This window comes from Pan paniscus, chromosome 6 (assembly GCF_029289425.2).
Source record: "Pan paniscus chromosome 6, NHGRI_mPanPan1-v2.0_pri, whole genome shotgun sequence".
NCBI lineage: Eukaryota > Metazoa > Chordata > Mammalia > Primates > Hominidae > Pan > Pan paniscus.
Genome location: NC_073255.2, coordinates 168,753,947 through 168,776,025, shown reverse-complemented (window position 1 = coordinate 168,776,025; position 22,079 = coordinate 168,753,947). Strand labels below are relative to the sequence as shown.

At 46.6% G+C, this 22,079-nt stretch overlaps 1 long non-coding RNA gene across 1 annotated transcript in view; it reads right to left on the bottom strand.

Annotated features, from left to right (window-relative positions):
• The window catches only part of LOC130541675 (uncharacterized), a 38,682-nt gene that overhangs the window by 1,458 nt on the left and 15,145 nt on the right, over nt 1-22,079 (bottom strand). The window contains exons 2-5 of the long non-coding RNA XR_008955753.1: nt 21,076-21,232; nt 18,869-19,070; nt 17,978-18,085; nt 15,164-15,350 (exon numbers count right to left, since the gene is read on the bottom strand). This is a non-coding gene — a long non-coding RNA (uncharacterized LOC130541675). The remainder of the gene's footprint in view (nt 1-15,163; nt 15,351-17,977; nt 18,086-18,868; nt 19,071-21,075; nt 21,233-22,079) is intronic.

Genomic DNA, 22,079 nt, shown 5'->3' with positions numbered 1-22,079 from the left:
CTACCTTCCAGGGGCCCTGTTAGAGTGAGCTCATGTAAACAGTAAATGGAGTCACTCAGCAGCAGCTGGCAAGTGTTTTCAATGAGTTGGAAAATCAGGTTGAAGGTATTGTGAAATATGGTGCTTACAGAGAGGCCCAGACGCATGGGCTAAGTACTTTGTGATTAGGCCTGCCTTACCCATTCCTCCCTCCAGCCCCATCTCTTCACCCTCCTTCTTTCCTTCTCCAGAGTTTTTAAAGTTAAAATGTGCCTGCGTATTTTATTAATATCTTGTAAGAGAAGCTTCTTCAAGCAAACGGTTCTTTGCCTTAGGGGTCAATGTGATCTTTTTTGTACATGTGTATAGCAGGATATGTTGGGCTTGTAAATGTGTGTGAGTTTCTGAGTGTAGGTGCCGAATAAATGTTTATTGATGATGCCTACCTATGCAATCTGCATGGTGCTTGTATTTCTATTGCTTGTGCATTTGCACATCATAAACACACACACACACACACACACACACACACAGAGGCTTGCTTCCAGAGCCATACATGCTCTATTTTCAGTTTCTGAGTGTCCTAAGAGGTTATATCCTGTCTAGATGGATGGACTGAGAGCACACTTGGATTTCTACCAAGATATATTCTCCTAATTCACCAGAACCCCCCGCTTCCCGCCCATCCCCTACACAGAGCATCTCACGCCATGCAGTGCAGGGAAGCACATTCCTCAAAGCTCAGCTGCCCACCTCTGAGCAGGTGCAAATCCACCCACTGCATCCTCCCATCCACCTTTCTCCCCTCTGACTTCTGCTCTCCTCCTAAATGGTCTCTTTCCCCCCTGCCTCCTCCTCCTTCGTTTCCCTTCTCCAGAGAGGCAGAGGTAAGGTGTGCTTGACCAGGATTCACCAAGTGCAGACATCAAAACAGCAAAGGGATGTGGACACCATCTCCAGCCTCTCGTTTCATGGACTGGCTAAGGTTCAGGAATGCTGAAGGATTTCTCCCATGTGCCCAAGGTAGGTCACAGAAGAGCCTGCTCCAGAGCGTGTGTTTTCCCAGCCTTTCCCACAACCTGGCCCCCGGTGGAGGAAGCGGTTCCCCTCCACCGACCCCTGCCTCCCACATCAGAGGTGCCGCACCCAATGAGTGCGGCCAACCAAGACCACCAGGGGATGAAATGAGTCACATCGACTGTCTCTAGGATGGAAACTTGGTAGGGATTCTGTTTCCTGTGAGCAGGAAGAACGCGAGATGAGACACAGGAGGACCGATCCTGCTGCTCTCAGGCCTCTCATATGACTTCACAGAGGACAACTTTGGCCCCTCCCCACCCAGCTCTGGCAGGTGCATGTCAGTGGACTCTGTCCAACAGGCAGAGTCCATGGAAAGGAAGGACAAGATGATGTAAGCATGAGATCCCAGATGCTGGCCCTGGGAGGGGTTTTAGGGACCATCTCCTCATTCAGTGTCTTTGCATTACACAGAAACTGGGCACATAGAGGCTCAAGGACTGGCCAAGGCCACCGGGACCGGTCCCAGGCTTTGCACTCCCAGGGTGCTGTCCCATTTACAAACCCTCGCCGTCCATTCCTTTTTGGAGTGAGTCCTGGTGGCACTCCTATAGGAACAGCGTGTGGGGAGGCCTAGGTGTGGCCTGGCCTCAGATGAGGACACCATCCAAGTGACCCGGCCACTGCATCCCTGCTCTTTGTGCCACACCCCAAGTCCCTTTGCTTCCCGGAGATGGAGCGGATGACAGAGGCGCACGGAGGAAGCGGGCCTGGGGACACACGGTGTGCCGAGCTCTTTCGTCCACCTGGGTCGCCCTCCACAAAGCTACTGCTCCGGGGTTCCCGCGCCGGTCCCCAGGCAGCCAGGAGTTGACGCGGTCGGCGAGGAAGGGGCTGCGGCCGCGCCGTTCCTTCTCCAATGACAGGCGCGCCCTCTGCTGCTAGAACTAGGAAGCGCGCGCCTGGCCCGGCTCAGAGCCCGAGCTTGGAACCCGCAACCGCCCGCACCCTCCAGAGAAACCGGCATAGAAAAGCCTGCCGCCGCGAAAGCAACCAGAGGCCCTCCCCCTTCCGGGGTGCTCTGAGGACTCAGAGAGGAGGGAATAGAACCTGGGAGGAGAAGGAAGAGGAGCTACCTGAACTCTGTGAGGAAAGGGAGGGGATCCTTGCATTTGGGATTTAGGACAAAATCCTTGCATTTGGGATTTAGGCTCCTTCCCCATCCTTTGTCCTCTCCACGAAGCTCCTCTCACCCCAACCACCAAACTGTGCCCATGAAGTGAATGGCCCAATAAGGAGCCTGTGGGAGCCACAGTGTCTGGAGATTTTACTGGCCATCTCTTGAGCCCTGGGAAAAGTTTTAAAATGTTCACTTTGGCAACTTCGAGCCTGGTTCAAAGCATGGTGTCTCTGCAGGAAGAGTACAGGACTGGGAATGAGGCCTCCTGGAATCTGGTTCCATTTCAACCACTCTTTTCCCCTGTGCTAAGTCCCGTGTCCTCTCTGTGGCTCAGTTTCCTGACCTATTTATTACATGGGCCTCTCATGTCCTGGAAAATTCACTGAGGTACCAGGTATGCTACAACATTAGCAAGCCGTGGTGCCACTGCCCTGCTCTGGCTGTGTTGTCTTTCCCTGGAAATGGGCAGTGGTAAGAGGAGGGTGGAGACAGAGCCTCCGGCCATCTCCCCTGCTCCTCGCCCCTGCTGGGACTCCCACTGCGCAGTGTTTCCCTCTTACCTCTGGATAATCCCACAGACTCCTTCCTCCAGGCAAGGCATCCCCAAGGATGTGCAAATAAAAATGCTGTTGGTGGTGGAGGCAACATATTCAGTGAAAATCCACCAAGGTTACTGGCTGAGGCTGGAGCAGGATGGGGGTGAGGGGAATACTGCTCGAGGAAGGCAGGAGGGACCAGGGAAGAGGTCCTTGGACAGCACCAGCCGGAGGGTCCTAGCATGGGGCCGTGGAGGCAGCAGGGAAAGGAAGCTTCTCTCTGATTTTAGAATGTCCGTGGAGACAGCCTTGAGTTGCTTTCCTTGTCAGATCACAAGCATAGGCTTTGGGAAGAACTGGTGAACAAACTATAAGGTGGCATTCTCCTTGTGCCTAGGACAGCTACTGACCCCCTCAGCCTCACTGACCTCATCCAGAAATTGCAGATGTAAAACCTACCCCAATGCAAGTAAATTCCTTCACCCAGTAAGCAGCATAGTAGTGCACAAAATTATTGTTGTTATTATTATCATGATCATCGTGGTCCTATCAGGCCTAACCCTCTCATTTTCTGCATGATGTTCCCTTACTTGAATTTCTGTTTCCTCATCAACAAAAGTCATGTTTGCCCCTCCTTAGTTCTGGGGGTTGTGGTGGGGAGGAGGAAAAAGGCATCCCAGGTGCATCAGCAGAGGAATGTCCCTGAAGGACCCGAAATGCTATTATTGAAGGCTAAATGTTCCATGGCTAAAAGCTGCTGTAGCGATCTTTGCATCCACTTGATTTGAATGGGCACATTACTGTAATGTCCCAGCGCTGCAGTCAACACGGGGAAGGTTGAGCTATTTGTAACAAGATGCATGAGCAGCATAAAGATCAAATGGTGGAAGACAGCATGTCTGGCTCACCTGAGAAAACAGGGCTAGTGGCTTTGAATATGGCTGGAATCCATCCATGGCCGCCTGCCTCAGAAACCGCTGCCTGGGGCTTGCTGTAGGGAGGACTGGAAAGACAGGAGCAGGTGGAGAAAGAAGGCAAATATGAGGAGGAGAGAGACATAGACAAACCACTGGACACCGTGAGAGAGAATCCAGTCACAATTCCAGCTCCAGGGGCATTATGGATGCTGAGAGTCCCGTCCTCCACCTGCAGCTCTGAGAATACCACCTACCAACCAGCAAGCTTTCTCCAAACCCTCATATCTGGACTGAGCTCCTCATTCTTTGGTGTCAAGCTGTTCAGGTGAGCAGCTCCAGCCTATTTCTCCCCCTGTTCTCCTGTCCACAGGGACAGAGCATGCTACAGCCGCAGGTCTCCAAGGCTCCATTTGGAACAGAGGTGGGGGCGCGATTGATGCCCTGGAAGGACTAGGGAGGTGGCAGGAGATGGAAACTAGGGAGGTGGCAGGAGAAGGCTGGACAAAAACACTTGCAGACCCTGATCAATACACCCTCCAGGCCAGCGCTGCCTTTTAAGTCATCTCCATTGCCCCCCATCAGCTCCTCCCCAGAACTTCATTTGAAACTAATATTGGAAAGGGCCTGGGAGGAATGTCATTTGGCTGAAATCAAACCCCCCATGGGATGACCAAACACTCATCCTCCTTTTTCTTTTCCTTCCAAACCCTGGGAAAATCTCTGGGTCTTGGTTTTGTTATCTGCAGATTAAGAGTAGGAGTTCAGGCTCTCTAAGGACCCTACTCACTTCTACCTGGCAACCTGCATAACTCACGCCCTCTCCTGACATCACATGTGGCACGGACTCACACTCACGCTCAGCGTTCACTCCTATTTCTCAGCCTCATCTCCACACGTGGTGTCCCTTTGCCCTCCCCACTAGCAAGGCCGGTGCCTTTCAGCACAGACATTCTGATGGCTGCTTCCGCCCTCCCCACCCTCCCTCTTATCATAGGAGGCGTTCCTCCCAGCTCCCCTTCACCGCATTGGCTGCCTCATGCCACTCTTTTTTATTATTATGGCAAAATATGCATAACTTATTTTTTATCATTTTAACCATTTGTCAGCATACAATTTGGTGACATTAAGTGCATTCACCATATTGCGTAACCATCACCACTGTCTCATCATCCCCAGTGCAAACTCTGTACCCATCCCCAGATAACCTCTAATCTACTTTGTCTCTATGAATTTCACTATTTTAGGTTTCTCATATAAATTGAATATGCGGTATTTGTCCTTCTGTGTCTGGCGTATTTTGCCTAGTACAATGTTTTCAAAAAGTCTGTCCATGCTGTAGCATATATAAAAATTCCCTTTCTTTTGATGACTAAGTAATATTTCATTGTATGGATATACCACAGTTTACTTATCCATTCATCCCTCAATGGATACATGGGTTGCTTCTACCTTTTTGCTATTGTGAATAATGCTGCTGTGAACATTGATGTGCAAACATCCCTGCCTTCAATTTTTTTTCAGGATCTACCTAGCAGTAGGATTGCCAGATCCTACGGTAATTTTGTGTTTATATATTTGAAGAGCTGCCAAACTATTCGCAGAGGTTGCACCATTTTGTATTCCCACCAGCATTGTATGGCGGTTCCAAATTCTCCACATCTTCACTAACACTTGTTATCTTCTGTTTCTTGATTATAGCCCCCCTAGTAAGTGTAAAATGGCTTCATTTCTTCTTAACTTCCCTCAACACTCAAGATCTTTGTACTTTTGTCTGTCAGCCCTAATCTTACAGCACACTAGGCACAAATAACCCAGTTGAAGGCTGAAGGCTCCTTAAGGCCAGTTTCTATTGTCCACAGGCCACCAGGCAGGGCCCACGGGTGGTGTGTCAGTGGGAATAGCCAGTGTCTCCATGAGCCAGTTTTGGTCACCGTTATCTACCTTAGAATGCAAGGTCCTGAGCCCAGCTGTCAGTCCATCTCCTTGGCAGAACCTGGAATGCCCAATAACTTAAGAGTGGTGTTTGAGGAATAGGGAGAAAATTAAATGTAAGACGATTTTTTTTAAGTTGGAGGACACTGAGACTAAAAGGACAGGACCCAAAGAGTGAAATGGGAGAGGAGAAAGATTGAAGGAGAGAACTAATCCCAGAATCCAATCTCCAGTGAGGCAGATTCTGCAAGCTCCTTGGCAGTGCCTGATTCTGATGCCTCATGGATCTGATCTGGGAAATTGAAGAGATGGTGTAGCCCAACTCCACACCTCCTTCACTACAAATCAGCTGCAGGGGGCTGAGGGGCACAGCTTCCCCTGGGGCTCTGCTGGGCTCCGAGGAGCCTGGGTGCCCCCAAGAATTTCAGCTGGGTGCCCAGCAGGCTGTCCAGCCATTGTCAAGACAGCTGTAGCTCTGGGCATTGCCAAGGGAGCTTCTCATTGCCAGGCCCTGGAGGGCTGCAGGCTGCCCCAGGAGAGGGGCCCTTGGGGACTTGGCCACAATGGAACCTGTGTGGTCCTGTTAACCAGTCAGTGGCTTTGTCCCTGCTTCTTCATGTCCAGACAGCCATGGGAAAAGCAAAAGAGATGCCCAGAAGCTCACTAACAAAGTGGGACAAGGGAGATGAATGGAGACAGCCAGAAAGTCCGGAGAGAAGATTGAGAGTAAGCACACACTGGGGCAAAGAGGGAATGGAGAACACTGATCAAAGGTAAAACCAGTGTGTAGGTCTAAATTGCAATGCTTTCCCCTCTCTGGCACCTTCTCACTCCCTCTTTTCTCATCTCTCTCCCAGTTACTATCAAAGGAAAATTTATGAAGGGCTCGAGGCATTGGATATTCCCTGTATTTCAATCTAAGTTTTTGCAATCTCCAGTGAACAGCTCGGCTGCCTCTGCCTGTCCTGTCAGGGAATTTAAATTGCAGATGGGATGGTGAACCCATGCCCAGAGCAGGAGCAGCCCCTCTGGTGAGCACCAGCATTGCTTAGCAACTAGGTCGGGAAGAACTTTAGGAAGCAGCAGAAAGTTCCACTCTGGAAAGTGCCCTTGAGCCAGGGCATCTCCTGGGAACAGGGAAGGAGTGTCCTGGAAAGAAGCAGCAGCCAGGTTAGAGATCTGCTCAATCCAGGGTCAGGGGTATGGCCAGGGGGTACAGTCAGCACCACTCTGCTCAGTCACCATTGAGTGTGTCCTTCACCGAGGGACAAAATGTCTGCCAGCCTCCATGTAGTTTTTGACATTCATTGTTTAGTAGAGAGCTTTCAAATGCATGGTATCTTCCCTATGTACCCCCTCACACCTCACACACCAACAAGAAGTAGAAATGGAAATGAATAATACCAACATCCTAACATACACACAACATGCACACACACACTTATATGGTTTGGCTGTGTCCCCACCCAAATCTCATCTTGAATTATAACTCCCACAATTCCCATGTGTCATGAGAGGCACCCAGTAGGAGGTAATTGAATCATGGGGCTGGGTCTTTCCCGTGCTGTTCTTGTGACAGCGAATGAGTCTCACACTATCTGATGGTTTTATAAAGGGGAGTTCCTCTGCACAGTTTCTCTTCTCTTGTCTGCCACCACGTGAGAGGTGCCTTTCGCCTTCTGCCATGATTGCGAGGCCTCCCCAGCCATGTGGAACTGTGAGTCCATTAAACTTCTTTCTTTTGTTAATTTCCCAGTCTCGGGTATGTCCTTATCAGCAGCGTGAAAACGGACTAATACACAGACATAATCACAAGCTGAGATAGGTAAGCATTTATGCTACTAAAAACAAAATGCCAGCAAATACCCACAGCAGGTCAAAAGGAACAAACCCATTAAATCTGCTCCTTTTCCCAGCTCAGTTCTTGGGACAGTGTTTCTTTAATTATGGCCTTCCCTCAATAAAGTGTTTGCTACATTTAGCATCCTAGTCTGAAAGGCAAGAATGTCCCAACTATGCTTGAGGCCATCATCAAGGCATATGCTTTTACAGTGGAGCTTGAACAACATGGGTTTGAACTGCACAAGACCGCTTAGACATGAATTTTCTTTCAACTCTGCCACCCCAAGACAGCAAGACCAACCCCTCCCATTCCTCTATGTAAAGATAACAAGGATAAAAATGTTATGATGATGAATAGTAAATACATTTTCTCTTCCTCAAGGTTTTCTTAATCACAATATCTTTCCTCTAGCTTACTTTATTGTAAAAATACAGTATAAAGTACCTATAACATACAAAATGTGTTAATCAACTGTTTATGTCATTTGTAAGGTTTCCAGTCCACGGTAGACTTTTAATAGTTAAGGTTTTAGGGAATTGAAAGTTATTCTTGGATATTCAACTATGTGGGGGTGTTCAGCACCCCTAAACCCCATATTGTTCAAGGGCCAATTGTACTTAAATAATTGGCTTGAAAATAAAAACATAAATAGTAGTTCAATGTGAATGTTTGGCAAAGTCTGCAGATTCTGGTGTTCCATCAACTTAGAACTATGACGTACCTTACACACACTGTCACAGAAAAACACCCCCATGTCAGACACACCCAACTACTCCTGGCCTGTGTCTACAAGAAAGCTAATATATTTTCTGGGTTCCTGTTTTGGTTTGAATCATGTTTTACCTAAAAAAGATATATTGAAGTCCCAATCCCCAGTACAACAAAATGTGAATTTATTTGGAAATAGGGTCATTGCAGATGTAACTAATTAAGATAGGTCATACTGGAGTGTGCTAATACAGTTCTATTAGTCCATTCTCATGCTGCTGATAAAGACATACCCAAGACTGGGTAATTTATAAAGGGAAGAGATGCAATTGACTCACAGTTCCGCATGGCTGGGGAGACCTCACAATAATGTTGGAAGGCAAGGAGGAGCAAAACGATGTCTTACATGGCAGCAGGCAAGAGGGCATATGCAGGAGAACTCCCCTTGATAAAACCACCAGATCTCATGAGACTTATTCACTATCACGAGAACAGCATGGGAAAACCCTGCCCCCATGATTCAATTACTTCTCACCAGGTCCCTCCCACAACACTTGGGGATTATGGAAGCTACAATTCAAAATGAGATTTGGGTGGGGACACAGCCAAACCATATCAACTGTCATGTGAAGATACAGGGACACAAGGAGAACTCCATGTGAAGATGAAGGCAATATTGGAGTCATGCAGCTGCTGAAACACCAAGGATTAGCAGCAACCCAGAGCCTGGCCCTGCCAACACCATGACTTCAGACTTCTGGCCTCCAGAATTGTGAGACAACACAATTCTGCTGTTTTAGGCCACCCAGTTTCACCCTAGGAAACACAGTCCCTTTTTGTTATTCTGTGGGAGTGTCCGGGAAAGTCCTGTTTACAGACGGTGACAACTTGCTGTGGGATAGAAATGAGTCTGCAGAGGAGAGAGCTGGCCTTGCAGGTCGAGCTTCTGGACACAGATGCTCAGATGGAGTTTGAAGGATTGAAAATCTTTGTGACTTGGGGCAGAGAAATTGATATTGACTTTTTGGTTAAACTGTTATTTTTCATTAAAAGTTTGCTCGATAGACAGTTCATGGCCCTTGAGTGGAACGTGGGGAAGCAGTGCTTTTCGGAGGGCTCAGGCTGATGCAGGGCCCAGCACCTTTGCCCTCATCTCGCTCAGATGCTGCCTGGTGCAGCTGTGAGCTTGTCCTGCCTCTGCAGGGGAAGGAACATACTCCAGGGCTGGGACCCACCTATCTCCCTCTCTGTATCCCATAGAGTCCTATGCACTTAATAGGTGCTCAGCAAATGTGTGGCAAATCAGATGCATGGGGCATAAAGTATAAAAATCATGATCTGCTCAAACACTCCTAGTGAAGCTCCTGTTGAATTAGCACTCAAATCCATTCATTTCTGATTTATTATTACTGCTGTATTACCAATTCCCCATTTGACCTGGGAATAATCCTGTTTTTCCTTTTGAGTCATTCAGAGTATTCTATTTGCATAAAGCTAAACTACCTGACTTTATCTTCCTGGAAATTCCACGAGGTAGTGTGGTGGGTTTGATTACCCCACTGCTGAGCGACTGAGCCAAGTGTGGGATCTGAGCACTGACTGGCAAGGAAAGCTGCAAGGGGCGTGGGCTGAGAGTTGGAAAAAGATGGTTCTAGACTTGCTCACTGGATGTGCAAGTGACTTCACCCCACGACAGGGTATCAGAGGCACCAACCTGTTAAACGAAGGCATCAACAGCTTAACCATTCTGCATAGGACTCTTTGACCTGCTGTCTCCCCACTGTGGTAGACAGCAAAGTGCCACTGAGATTCCCCATTTCTGTGGTCAGTAGAGACCCTCCCCTCCCCACCCGACAACTGACAGCTCCTTCAGGGTCAGCTTCAACTGAGCCACATCAGGGGTCTGAGAGGCACAGGCATCAGAGGCCTGGTCATTTTGTCCTGATGGGCAATTCACACTCCAAAGCTTCCAAGGTTTTTGAGGGCCTGCGTGACAGACTCAATTCAGCTTCTGCCTCTTCTCAGTCCTACTTCCTCCCCTTCCTTTCAGAGGTATTGATCCCTAACAACATCTCACAGACCAAACTCCATCTTAGCATCTTCATCCAGAAGGCACAACTTGCGACACCAAGTGTATTAGTCTGTTCTCACACTGCTAATAAAGACATACCTGAGACTGGTAATTTATAAATGAAAGAGGTTTAATGGACCCACAGTTCCACATGGCTGGGGAGGCCTCACAATCATGGTGGAAGGCAAAGGAGAAGGAAAGGCACGTCTTACATGGAGGCAGGCAAGAGAGCATGTACAGGGGAACCGCCCTTTATAAAACCTTTGGATCTCGTAAGACTTATTCACTATCACAAGAACAGCATGGGAAAGGGAAAACCCACCCCCATGATTCAAATACCTCCCTCCAGGTCTTTCCCACAATGTGTGGGGACTAAGGGAGCTACAATTCAAGATGACATTTGGGTGGGGACACAGCCAAACTATATCACCAAGTCTCTCCTCTGCAGACTTTTTCAAAAGTTGTGATTAAATAGATATAGCATAAAATGTACCATTGTAACCATTTTTAAGTATACAATTCATTAAGTGCATTCCCATTGTTCTGCAACCATCACCACCACCAACTCCAGAACTTTTTCATCTTCCCAAATGGAAATGACACACTCAGTAAACAACAACTCCCCATTCTCCCCTCCCCTGGTCCCTGGTAACTTCTTTTCTATTTTCTGTCTTCATTATTTTTCCCATTCTAGATATCTCACATAAGTGGAATCATAACAGTGTTTGCCCTTTTGTGACTAGTTTATTTTTTCTAGCATGTCTTCAAGGTTCATCCATGTTGTAGCATGTGTCACTGTTTCCTTCTTTGTAAAGTCTGGATAACAATTCCACATGTGTACTTACCACATCTTGTTTATTCATTCCCCCGTCAGTGTATCACTGGACACTTGGGTGGCTTCTGCTTTTCAGCTATTGTAAATAATGCTGTGCAGACTTATTTCATCTCACGCCAATTATCTACCCCCTTATACAGATGGGCCTTCCTAGCCTCCTTCAGGATAACCAAGAGGTAAGAGGAAAGGCAGGCATATTCAGAGTTTCCCAATCATGTGATCAAGAGGGGCAATTGTTCCAGCCCCTCACTGCCTCAAAGTGATTAGCTGGGCAGTGTCCTAAGACCAGATGTAAGCAAACAGACAAGGCAATATTTGCTTTCCAAGGAGAAAAAAAATGTGCACAATATGCACAGGCGAATGACAGAAAAGCCCTGGGCCAATCCAGGAAAGACTCATGCTCTTGCATCCTTTCTGGGGTCTCTTTCCCCACAACACTATCTGTGATATTCCTTGGAGGGGTAAACAGAAGGAGAGCATCCCGCTCTGGGCTTTGCCTTGTCCTGCATCCCACTCTACACTAGGCAGGGAGAGCCCAGGAAGGTTGATATGTTACAAATAATAATCCCTGACCTGAAAAATAATGATTGAATGCAGTCATGCAAGAGCAGCTTTTTGGATGCCTAACGTGTGCCAGGCTCAGTGCTAGGCATATGCCACCTAGTCATCGAGATCACCCTTCCAAGAGCTGAGAAACCCCCAGTGTAGGTCTCCAGATGTAATGGGGCAGTCTCAACCAAGCACAAGACAAGTGCCCAAGGGTGCTGTCCTCTCTGGGATGTGAACTCTGCTCCTGCTCTGAAGACCTGCACTCCTTGACTTTCAGTGCAGTTCCCCATCCACCCATGCATCCATCCATTCATTCCACAGTTGTCTTCTTATCTGCCAGATGCTGTTCTGAGGAAGCAAATGCCTGCCCAAGAATGGTGAAGAATGCTGCCCTAGTGGATAAAAAAAATGCACACATGCACACACGTGCACACACACACACAGAATGAGAAATATTGCTCAGTGATGAAGATGTGCCCTCATCTCAAAACTATAAAATAGAGCCTCTGACCAACTCCAGTAGGAGGAGAAGCACACCTCATGCCCTGCCCACGCCGAGTCAACAGTCAGCAGGTGTGGGAGTGCTATCTCTGGCTGCTCTCTCTGTAGGAGACCTTGGGTCAATCAGCCATGAGTCAGTCCCTACCTTCAGAGGGCCCCTCAACTGCATCTCTTAACACCAAGTGGCCCCTAATGAAGACTCGAGGCCACCCATCCAAACAGGATCTTAGCTGTCAGTTGTCACTCAGGAAGGAAAAATTCCAAACTGAAGGTATGTGTGCTCTCCGTCTATGCCAGACAGCTCGCTGCCTGTCACAAGCCAGATATGATGTATAGGAATAATAAGGCCCCTCGAATTACCCATTACGTGCTGTCAGCAAATCACATGATTTCTTTTTTAATATTGCAAATATCTGGCCTCTGGAAAATGATGATGATGCTATCTCCACTCGGCTAGATGATAAACAGAGTCCCTGTGCCAGGGAGCCACCGCCCCTCCTCCAGGGTTGTCTCAGAAAAGGCAAGGAAGAATGGGGAGAGGCTCCTGCAGTTTTGAGCTTCAAGTCCCATCTTCATCTGGCACAAACGCCCCTACATTGCACCTCCCTCCAGCCAATGTTCCCTGGCTTTCCTGACAGCATGGCTGAGGCATAAATGCCACTTCCTCTGAGTGGCCTTCCCTGACTGCCCTACCTAAACAAGCACCTTGCACTGTTGGCCCTCCAAGCACCTGCTTTTTCATTCCCAGCATTACACCCGTTTGCTTGTTTAATGCATCACTTATTAAACAATAAGCTCTGTGAGGGCTGTCTTGTTAATTATTCAACCCATAGTGCCTAGCACATTGTAGGGCACATAGTTTGACCCAAGTAACCATTTGTTAAGTAACTTAATACTCAGTAAACACTGCTTGATGGATCCACACTTCCTAGAACAGTCAGTGCTTCTCAAACTTCATCGTGCATCAGATCACCTAGAGGGTGTGTTAAGCCACAGATTACTAGACCCCACCCCCAGTTTCTGGTGCAGTAGGTCTGGGTGGGGCCTGTGGATTTACATCTCCAACAACATCCAAGGTGATGACAATGTTTCTGGTTCGGGGGCCCCACTTTGAGAATCACATCCCTGAGAACTGCTCATAAATGCAGACACTCACTTCCTGCTTTCCTGCCTTCTGGGCGTATTTATCAGAGCTGTTCATGTGACTATAAGTGACAGATGCAAAACCGGGTTCTTCAGATCCAGTTTGTCCAAACTGAATAAAAGTATTCTTATCCCAAATAGTGGGAAGGTAACTTGAGGCCAGTAGATGCAAAGTGAGGTGAGTTGCTCAGCAAGTCCTGGCAGATACAGCACAGAACTCTACGTACCAGATACACAGTTTCCTGTTCCAATCACTGAGCTGCACTTTTCTGACACCAACTGTAGAAATGAGTTGGCTTCCAAGTGGCTTATTAGAGAACAAATTATTCCCTGTTTTTCTACTCTTTCCATGTGAGTTAATCTGCAAGTCTAAAGTCCAAGCAGGTGCCAGAGTTATTCCTGCAACTGGCACCAAATTGCATTCAGAAAGCACAATTAGCACTTCGTTAATGTGCCTCAGAATGGGATAATCTACATTTTACCCAAAGGCGGCCTCCATCCCCACTGCATTTTACCCTAATGTGCCAACATACAGGTTGCCTGGCTAACGGGGCCTTTGCACATCCCACCATTTGCCAGGCGACAGTCCTTACCTCTTCAGTGGAGCAGAGGAGGAAGGACCCACCCTCTGCCGTTCAGGATCCAAGAAGCACCCTCTATTCATATTTCTTCTTCTTTCTTCTTCTTCTTTCTTCTTCTTCTTCTCTTCTTCTTCTTTTCTTCTTCTTCTTTTCTTCTTCTTTTCTTCTTCTCCTTCTTCTTCTTCTTCCTCTGCTTCTTCTTCCTCTGATTCTTTTCCTCCTCCTCTTCCCCCTCCTCCTCCTTCTCCTCCTCCTCCTTCTTCTTCCTCTTTTTCCTCCTCCTCCTCCTCTTTCTTCTCCTTTCTCTTCCTCTTCCCCTTCCTTCTTCCTTCCTTCTTTCCTTCCTTCCTTCCTTCCTATTCCTTCCCTGCTTAAACTATTCAATCCGCAAACCATTAGGGAGACCTAGAAGAGCAGGCACCTGTGCCAGAGCAGAGGGGACATGCAGTGGCCCACGGAGGTATTGGAGACCAACAGTATATCGAGGCTGAGGCTGTGACAGAGGCATGAGAGGGTGGCCAGGGCTAAACCTGGCATGGTGTGTGGGGCTCCACGGAGATGAGGAGCTTGGGCAGCATAAGACAATGAGCATGGAGTGTGGAGACCTGAGGAGTGAGGAGGGCTTCTGCCTTAGGGCAGAGGACAGCCCAGCACAGGCTAGAGATAAAATTGCATGAGGAGGGCATCCATGCCAGGAGGAGTGATGGCAGCAATGGAAGACTGGTTACACATAGGGAGATTTATCAATTAAGGAAATATGTTCAAGATGACTAGAGCCAGGATTCCGGCTGGCAGAGAGGGGAGCCACAAATACAAAAAGGGAAAAAAAAAAAACCTAAAGTGAATCCTGAGGTGTTAGAATTTATAGTATATATGTGAACTTGGGATTTTTAATAAATAGATAAATAAATATGTAAATATGAATGCAACTTTATGTGTACACATAGCTATATGTAAACATACATGTATATATTTCTTCACTCTGTCCCCCAAGAGGGCCTGAGGGACACTCCAACACCAGTGAGCACACCTAACCTCCTGGATCTGGGTTTCTAAATAGCATTCTTCTCTGCAAGGAACGAGGACTCTCCAGGCTGGTGCAGGAAGTTATGAGATGAGCCTGGAAAGTCTCGTTGTGCCAGAAGTAAGGACGTGCTCAAAGTGTGAAGGGAAGATGAGAAAAGCACACAGAAGCCAGCCTGGAGGGACTCCTACTGGCCAACTCAGAGGCAAACAGAGCAAAAATAAATAAATAATGAAGATCATAGGTTGCAATCCATTGAACAAGATATAAAACCCTGAGCTCATACCGATAAAAATAGATAAGTGAACAAGGCTGGTCTCCAAATATCTCCACATATGATTACTTACAAAGAGGAAAAGAATAGCTTGATGGTGGAGACGGCTGGCAGACACTACAGCAAGCAAGTGATCAAAGTCAGCATCCCTCATTCCAAGACAAAACAGAATCGTGTGCCGCCTGATAAGATGCGATGAGAAGTTTCTGTGAAACTCTTGCCAAAGATGTATGGTCTGAAATTAATCATGAGGAAATGTCCTACAAAGCCAAAGTGAGGGGCATGCATCAAAACAGTTGGCCTGTAGTCTTCAAAAGCATCCAGATCCCAAGCATTAGGGAAAGACTAGGGAACTATTCCAGATGGAAGGACACCATAGAGACAAAACAAGTAAATACAGTGTGGGATCTTGGACTGGATCCTTTTGCTATAAAGATTATTCCTGGGGCAACTGGCACAACTTAAATGGGGGCTGGGGATTCAATCAGTTCCTTTCCTGCCTTTGATGGTTGTCCTCCGGTCACCTAAAAGCATGTCTTTGTTGATAGGATACATAAACTAAAGTATTCATGGGTGATCGACATCACTTCAGCAACATACTCTGAAATAGTTCTGGAAAAAGAACGATGTTTTGCTGTACTTACAGCTCGTCTTTATGAATGAGATTGTTTCAACAACACCATTTAAGAAGCTATCACTGTGGTGCCCAGCAAAAGGCTTCAGTCTCCTTCAGCCCACATTATCTGGCCATGCTTGCAATGAGCTCAGTCTGCTTAGAGATGCTGAGTGAGTCAGCCTCACACCTCGGTGCTGAGGTCATCACAATCGTGCCCGCCATCTAAAATATCCTGCATGGAAGAGGGAATTGAGGGGGAGACAGGTGGACTCCATGCCCTTCTGGAGCCCTGCATTGATTTCAGGAAGGATTCAGGCCACAAGAATTGGGAAGATAGATGTCTCCATCACGTGGGCATTGGGTCTGTGGTCACAAGAGCAATGTCCCGACTTCTGGTCTCATGTCTGGCCCTCGCAGGGGCTCTGCTCTCAGGGGTATACCCTGGGAAGCTTCTGCCTCCTCCTCTTCCATGTGAGGAAGGCTGGTAGAGCAGGGCTGTCTATCCTGGAGCATGGGTTGAAAGAAAGGGCATGTTCCTCTCAGGGCTTGGAGCTCCTGCCTAGGACAAGAAGCCCTTCCAAGGACAAGAAGCCTCTTCCCGTGTAGTTCTGAGTCTACATCTGTCACCATAGTGCAAACACAGCAAAGAAAGACTCATGTGCACCCAGGAAAGCATGGCAAGGGTAGTGAAGGATCTGAAAACCATGTCATGAGAAGTGAAATCAGGTGAGATGGAGCATCTGTCTTCACGTATGTGAGGGGGTGGCTCATGGGAGACACTAGACCTATCTTATATAGCTCCAGATTACAAACTAAAACCAACAGTGGGCAATGGAAGGAAGTGTAGTTCAGCCCCACATAAGGATGGAACTTTCCAACACTGGCTCTGTACAAAACGTCCCAGGTAGCCCACACAGCCTGAGACCCTAGAAGTGAGCAAGCAGACCCTGAAAGACCAACCGCAAGGGCTGCTGCAACAATGTTCAGACCAGACTATCCTGATGTAGATCAACTTCAGCATCTAGGAAAAGGAGCCAGAAATTCAGTGAGAAGAGCAAAAATGGAGAATGGCTTTGCTTATGCCAACAGGATGGCCCAACAAACCAGCACAGCCTCTGTCACCCCAGCAACACACCGTCTGCCACCCAGCCCAACATTTCCAACATCCAATGTGAATAAGTGTCAAATGCCATGGTCGGGGTGTCTAAGAAATGCCCAGAACTTCATGGTACCTTGAATACCTTACATATGGGACTCAGTGGTCCCAGATTCCTGTGCCTCACCATCAGCACCACAGAGGTTGCTCCTAAGTCCAGCTTGACCACAGATCGACCTGTTTATAGCAAAAGGACCCAGTCCAAAATCTTCTGGCCTCTTGAAAAGGTGAGATGGGACATCTGCATGATGAACCCTTAGCCTCACCCTTCCATCATCAGTTTCCCTTACTTCTACCCTTGACCCTCCATCCCTTCCACATCATACAGGTGAGCAAGGAGCAGGCCTAAGTGGAACAGAAAAGCCGTTCTCTCCTTCTCTCCTTCCCACTTCACCAAGAGTTGGTGATGCAGACAAAATGTCATCTCAGCCCCTGGAGAGAAACAGTAAGGTGCTCTGAGTCTAGTTATCATCACGATTCACTTGGAGGCAAGGATAAAGCCAACACCGAATGCTTTAGATTTTTCCCTATGGAAAGTTGTAATCCACTGAAGGGTCTGTCATATACATATATACGGTATGGTTTCAAATTTGCATTCATTGTTCCCACTGAACTTAATAAAAGAAGGAGACATGGTGATTTTAAGACAGAGAAGGGGGCTTTCCTGTAGCACATGGAGAAGATGTTAGAGCTTATTGAGTCATCATATGGGATACATTATTTCCCAGGGGCCTGAATAAAGAATCAGAGCAGTGAAATCTTATTCAGCCTTTGATGTTTCAATTTCCCAAGGAACATTCTGCCTGTTGAATTTGCAGCTTGGATGCAATGTTAAGCAGACCCATTGGCCAACCCCTCCCATCTCCACACTCCCACTAAGAGTTTTAAGGAAGATCAGTTAAGATTTATTACACATTTTTATTATTCAACATATATGCCACTCAGATCCATTTGCACAAGTCACTTTTACAGAACTCATGTATTCACATCACATATTGTTAGCAACTTCATTTTAGTGTCTCAAAGTTTACCTAGTAGAAAACTCCAAAGTTGAGAACAACTGACAACCAGATGTAGAAATATATATTTTTTTTATTTCTGGAAACTCTGCTTACTTTTCTTAGCTGTTGTTTCTGCTGCACTGCATGTTGCATGCTACTGCTCACTGATAACCCCTCTCTGTGGCATCATCTGCCCATGGTGGAAAAGCCAGCAAACCTGACCTGGGTAAAAGCAGGCACAAGCAGACAGTGTGCTGGACTGGCCGTCCCAAGACCTGGCATCCAAGTTGGCTCTGCTGCTAACTCACTAGGAACCTTGGGAAAATCCACTTCAACCCCTCTGTCCCGGAAATCCGATCTGTTCTATTTACTTTCCAGAGTAATGGGGAAGAAATATCAAGATAATGGATATGAAAGTGCTCAGAAAAATAGGAAGTGCCTTCAACCTGTAAAGTTAAGCCTCTGTCATCAGGATCAGGTTTAGAAAACGAGGTCTGAACACAGGGCTGTAAAGCAGACAGGTTCTGAGACACGCCTAGCTCAAATCCTCATTTTACAGGTGAGAGCACCATGGGATACATGTCACACCTACTCACAGGACAGCAGCGGGGCCAGTCAGGTTTGGATGGGACACTAGAAGCCCCAACACATACTCAGATGCCCACCCAGTGGCCATGTAGCTGCCACTTGATTATCTTTGCAGACGAGGAGCTCACCTCCTCAAAAGCAGCCCCTTTCACCTTTGAAAGGCTTAGGTGCTTAGGAGACTTTACCAAAACATGAGGAAGAGGAAGAAATTATGGTGGCCTTTTCTCTTCCAATCATTCGTGTCACTGATGCTAAAACAGCCCCACAGACTGCACCTACCCCCTTTCCTATGCAACATGCATTGAGTCCACATGTGTTCCCTATGACACTTTTCTTCTCCAGCCTGTGCATCCCTACTTTCTTGGTTCCCGCCTCACTTCAGTCTGTGTCATCCTGGTTACCCTGCAGTCAACATACTTGAATTTGTCCAGAACTGTCCCCCAGCTCCTCTTCCAGGTGGCCATCTTGTCTTTAGCTGTTGACAACCTGGATGTTCAGGAACTCATCTGTCACCTTCCTTTTGAGCAGCTACTGTCCACAGCTCTTTAATTCCACAGTAAGCCTGGGTGTCAGGCCTGGACAAGGAGAACTCCACCTGTTCCTCGTACATGGTTGATACCTAGCAGAAGACAATGACCTTGGAACGACCCAGGAAGGTGGACCCAGAGTCTGAGGCTTGGCTGGGGCGCTGGTCATGGGCCCCCACTCCAGTAAGGAAGCCCCCTACACGTGTAGAAGGCATAAAGAGAGACCTGTTGCCATGGTGACTGTCAGGCAGCCTACCCTGCCTGAAGCCTGTGAGGAAAAGGCTCTGGGAAGGATGGTAGTGAGATGCAGGAATTCACCCACAACCACTACCAACCCTCCAAGGGCATTTACTGAATCAAGCAGTGCCTGGGCTGTTTCAGTTGTGGTCCAGAGAGGATGATGGGGCAGGGCTGGCGTAATCCATTCCACAGGAGGGAAGGAGGCCTTCAAGGGCGTGTGTGTGTGTATGTGCATCTGTGCGTGTGTGTGTGCATGTTTGTCTGCATGTGTGTGTGCTTGTGTGTGCATGTGTGTGCACCTGTGCCTGTGTGTCTGTATATGTGTGTTGACACATTGAACTGACACAGCATTGTTTTCTCCTTGGGCAAAGCCTCTTTCTTCAGGCGCCACTGTGACGTGAAGCATCTTGGAGCAGCTGGGGGGATATGAGTGAGGCTGAGGGAGTCATTCCTCCTCCGTGCCCCCAGAGCGCTCTGCCCACGCCTCCATTAGCACTAACTACACTGTGCTCTAATTCTCTGTTTACACATCTGGCTCTCTCACCAGAGCAGCTCCAGTGCAGGGGCTGCATCTTGTTTTTATATCCCTGATTCCTAGGACCATTCTTGACATATAGTAGGTGTTCATTAAGGGTTGCCTGAATAAACAAATGAATCTCTGCTAAGGACAGAATCAGAGTGTTCTGACTTAAAATGGCAGCACGCAAGATTGAGGTTCAAATCTCACAACAGCTTCGTGCAGCTCCTGCCATGTATAGGATACTGTGCTGGGCATACGGCCTCATCTTCAGGGACATCACACTCAGTGACAGGGAGAAGGCAGAGGGCCATCATATTTGTAGGCACAAATACCCAATTACCCAACATATTTGTAGGCTTATTACAAATTGTCTTTATTAACCAGTCATTCCTTCATAGGACTGTAGAAAGCCTTTCTTTGTTGACCTGTTTCCTGTCACTGTCAATACTTGAATGTAATGACAATGTATCTCTTTTAAAAGATTTCATAATTCAAAATTTTCACTAATTCAGACCAAGCTTCCACAAATTAGTCTGAATTAAAGAAGTTTGATTGTACTAGGTTGACCCATATGAAATTGGTGCTATTCGACCATTTTTGACCTAGAAAAATGACAGTTTTATATGGTTCAATCTAACACTTTTCTTTTCTGGTGCCCCTTTCCAAGCAACTAAAAGCATTCTTTATTTCCATGCTTTCCTCCTATGGTATTTTAAAGATAAAAGTAGAAGAGTGGGATTGACTGCCACAGCCCCCAACCACCTGCCCCTCAGTTCACAAGTACAGAAACTGCAGACCTGGTGGGCACGAACATAGCAGCCAGAGATGGGTGATGAGTACCAGGCAATGACAGAGCTGTGAGAGGAACCCAGAAGACCCACCACCAGGGTGCCTGCTTGATAGGTTACCAAGGAAAGGCCTGGCCTTATTTCATGTTTATTTAGTTGTTTCTAATTTACGTACAGTCCAACTACTCTTTTTGATGCATAGGTTTATGCATTTTGACAAATGCATATACTTGTGTAACTGCAATGAAGATAGAAAACAGTTCCATCATTGGTCAGTTTGTTGTTTGTTTGTTGTTTTAAATAATTGCTTTTATCTTATCTGGTTCCTTTTTTATTTCATATCCACGTTAGTGGAGACATGCAACTGAAAACTGAGTCCATTTCTTGTAATAGCCTCATCAGATTTATCCAGGCTTTAAGTCCTATTTGACATTTCAAAGCAAGAGAAGAAGGGACAGGAAGCAGTAGGATGAGATTTGGCACCAAGTTACATTGAGAGAAGAGCAGTGTTTTGCTCTAGATTCCCCATCTCTGATCAGAAGGACATACCAGCCAAGGAGGGAAGCCTGTGAGGATAAACTTTGCCATGCATCCCAGGTGCACTCCTGAAGAGTTATGCCTAATTCCAATTCTATCAAAGAGTCTATCAATCTCTGTTTCTGCTGGTCACCAAATGTTGCCTCCTCTCCTCCCACCCATGCATTCCCTAGAGTTTCAAGTAAGCAGAAAATTGATCAAATCACTTGTAAATAAACTTAAATATAATGGACAAATTACTATTATTTAGGAACTTTTTAAAATGTTTTTATATGAATAAATATCTTTCTGAAAGAATGGTTTTAAACCATAATGGATGGAATTTGTACATTCACATCAGGGTTGCTCTTTGAAACATTTCTGTGGGATGTTGTTGGCTTATTCCAAGTTTGCTGCTATTACCCAAAACATTGTTTGAACTTTGCTTCTGAAACTGCTTCCAGAATCAGTATACAAGACATACAAGAAAACCAGCCTCATTTTTCAAGTCACATATATTTCCATCAAGTATATTTTCCTCTTCCAGGATACTTGTGAGAGTTGCTCTCCACTGATTTTCATTAACCTAATGTCCAACCTTAAGGTCAGGAATAGAGTAGTCAAGCATCATTAATTTGGAATCCACTATTTTGGAATAAGAAATAGTTCAGACAAGTAAACTTCAACCATACAGTTGCTTTCTTTGAAAGGATTTGTCAAGCAAACTAATCATATATGCAAATCAAAAGGCAACTATTTAAAGCTACTCAAAAGAATAAACTGATTAAGCATTCTCAAGTACATACACCCTATATTAAAGCATCTTTACCCAACATATTTGTAGGCTCATTACAAATTGTCTATTAACCAGTCGTTCCCTTATGGGACTGTAGAAAGCCTTTCTTTGTTGACCTGTTTCCTGTCACTGTCAATACTTGAATGCAATGACATTGTATCTCTTTTAAAAGATTTCATAATTCAAACTTTTCACTAATTCAGACCAAGCTTCCACAAATTAGTCTGAATTAAAGAAGTTT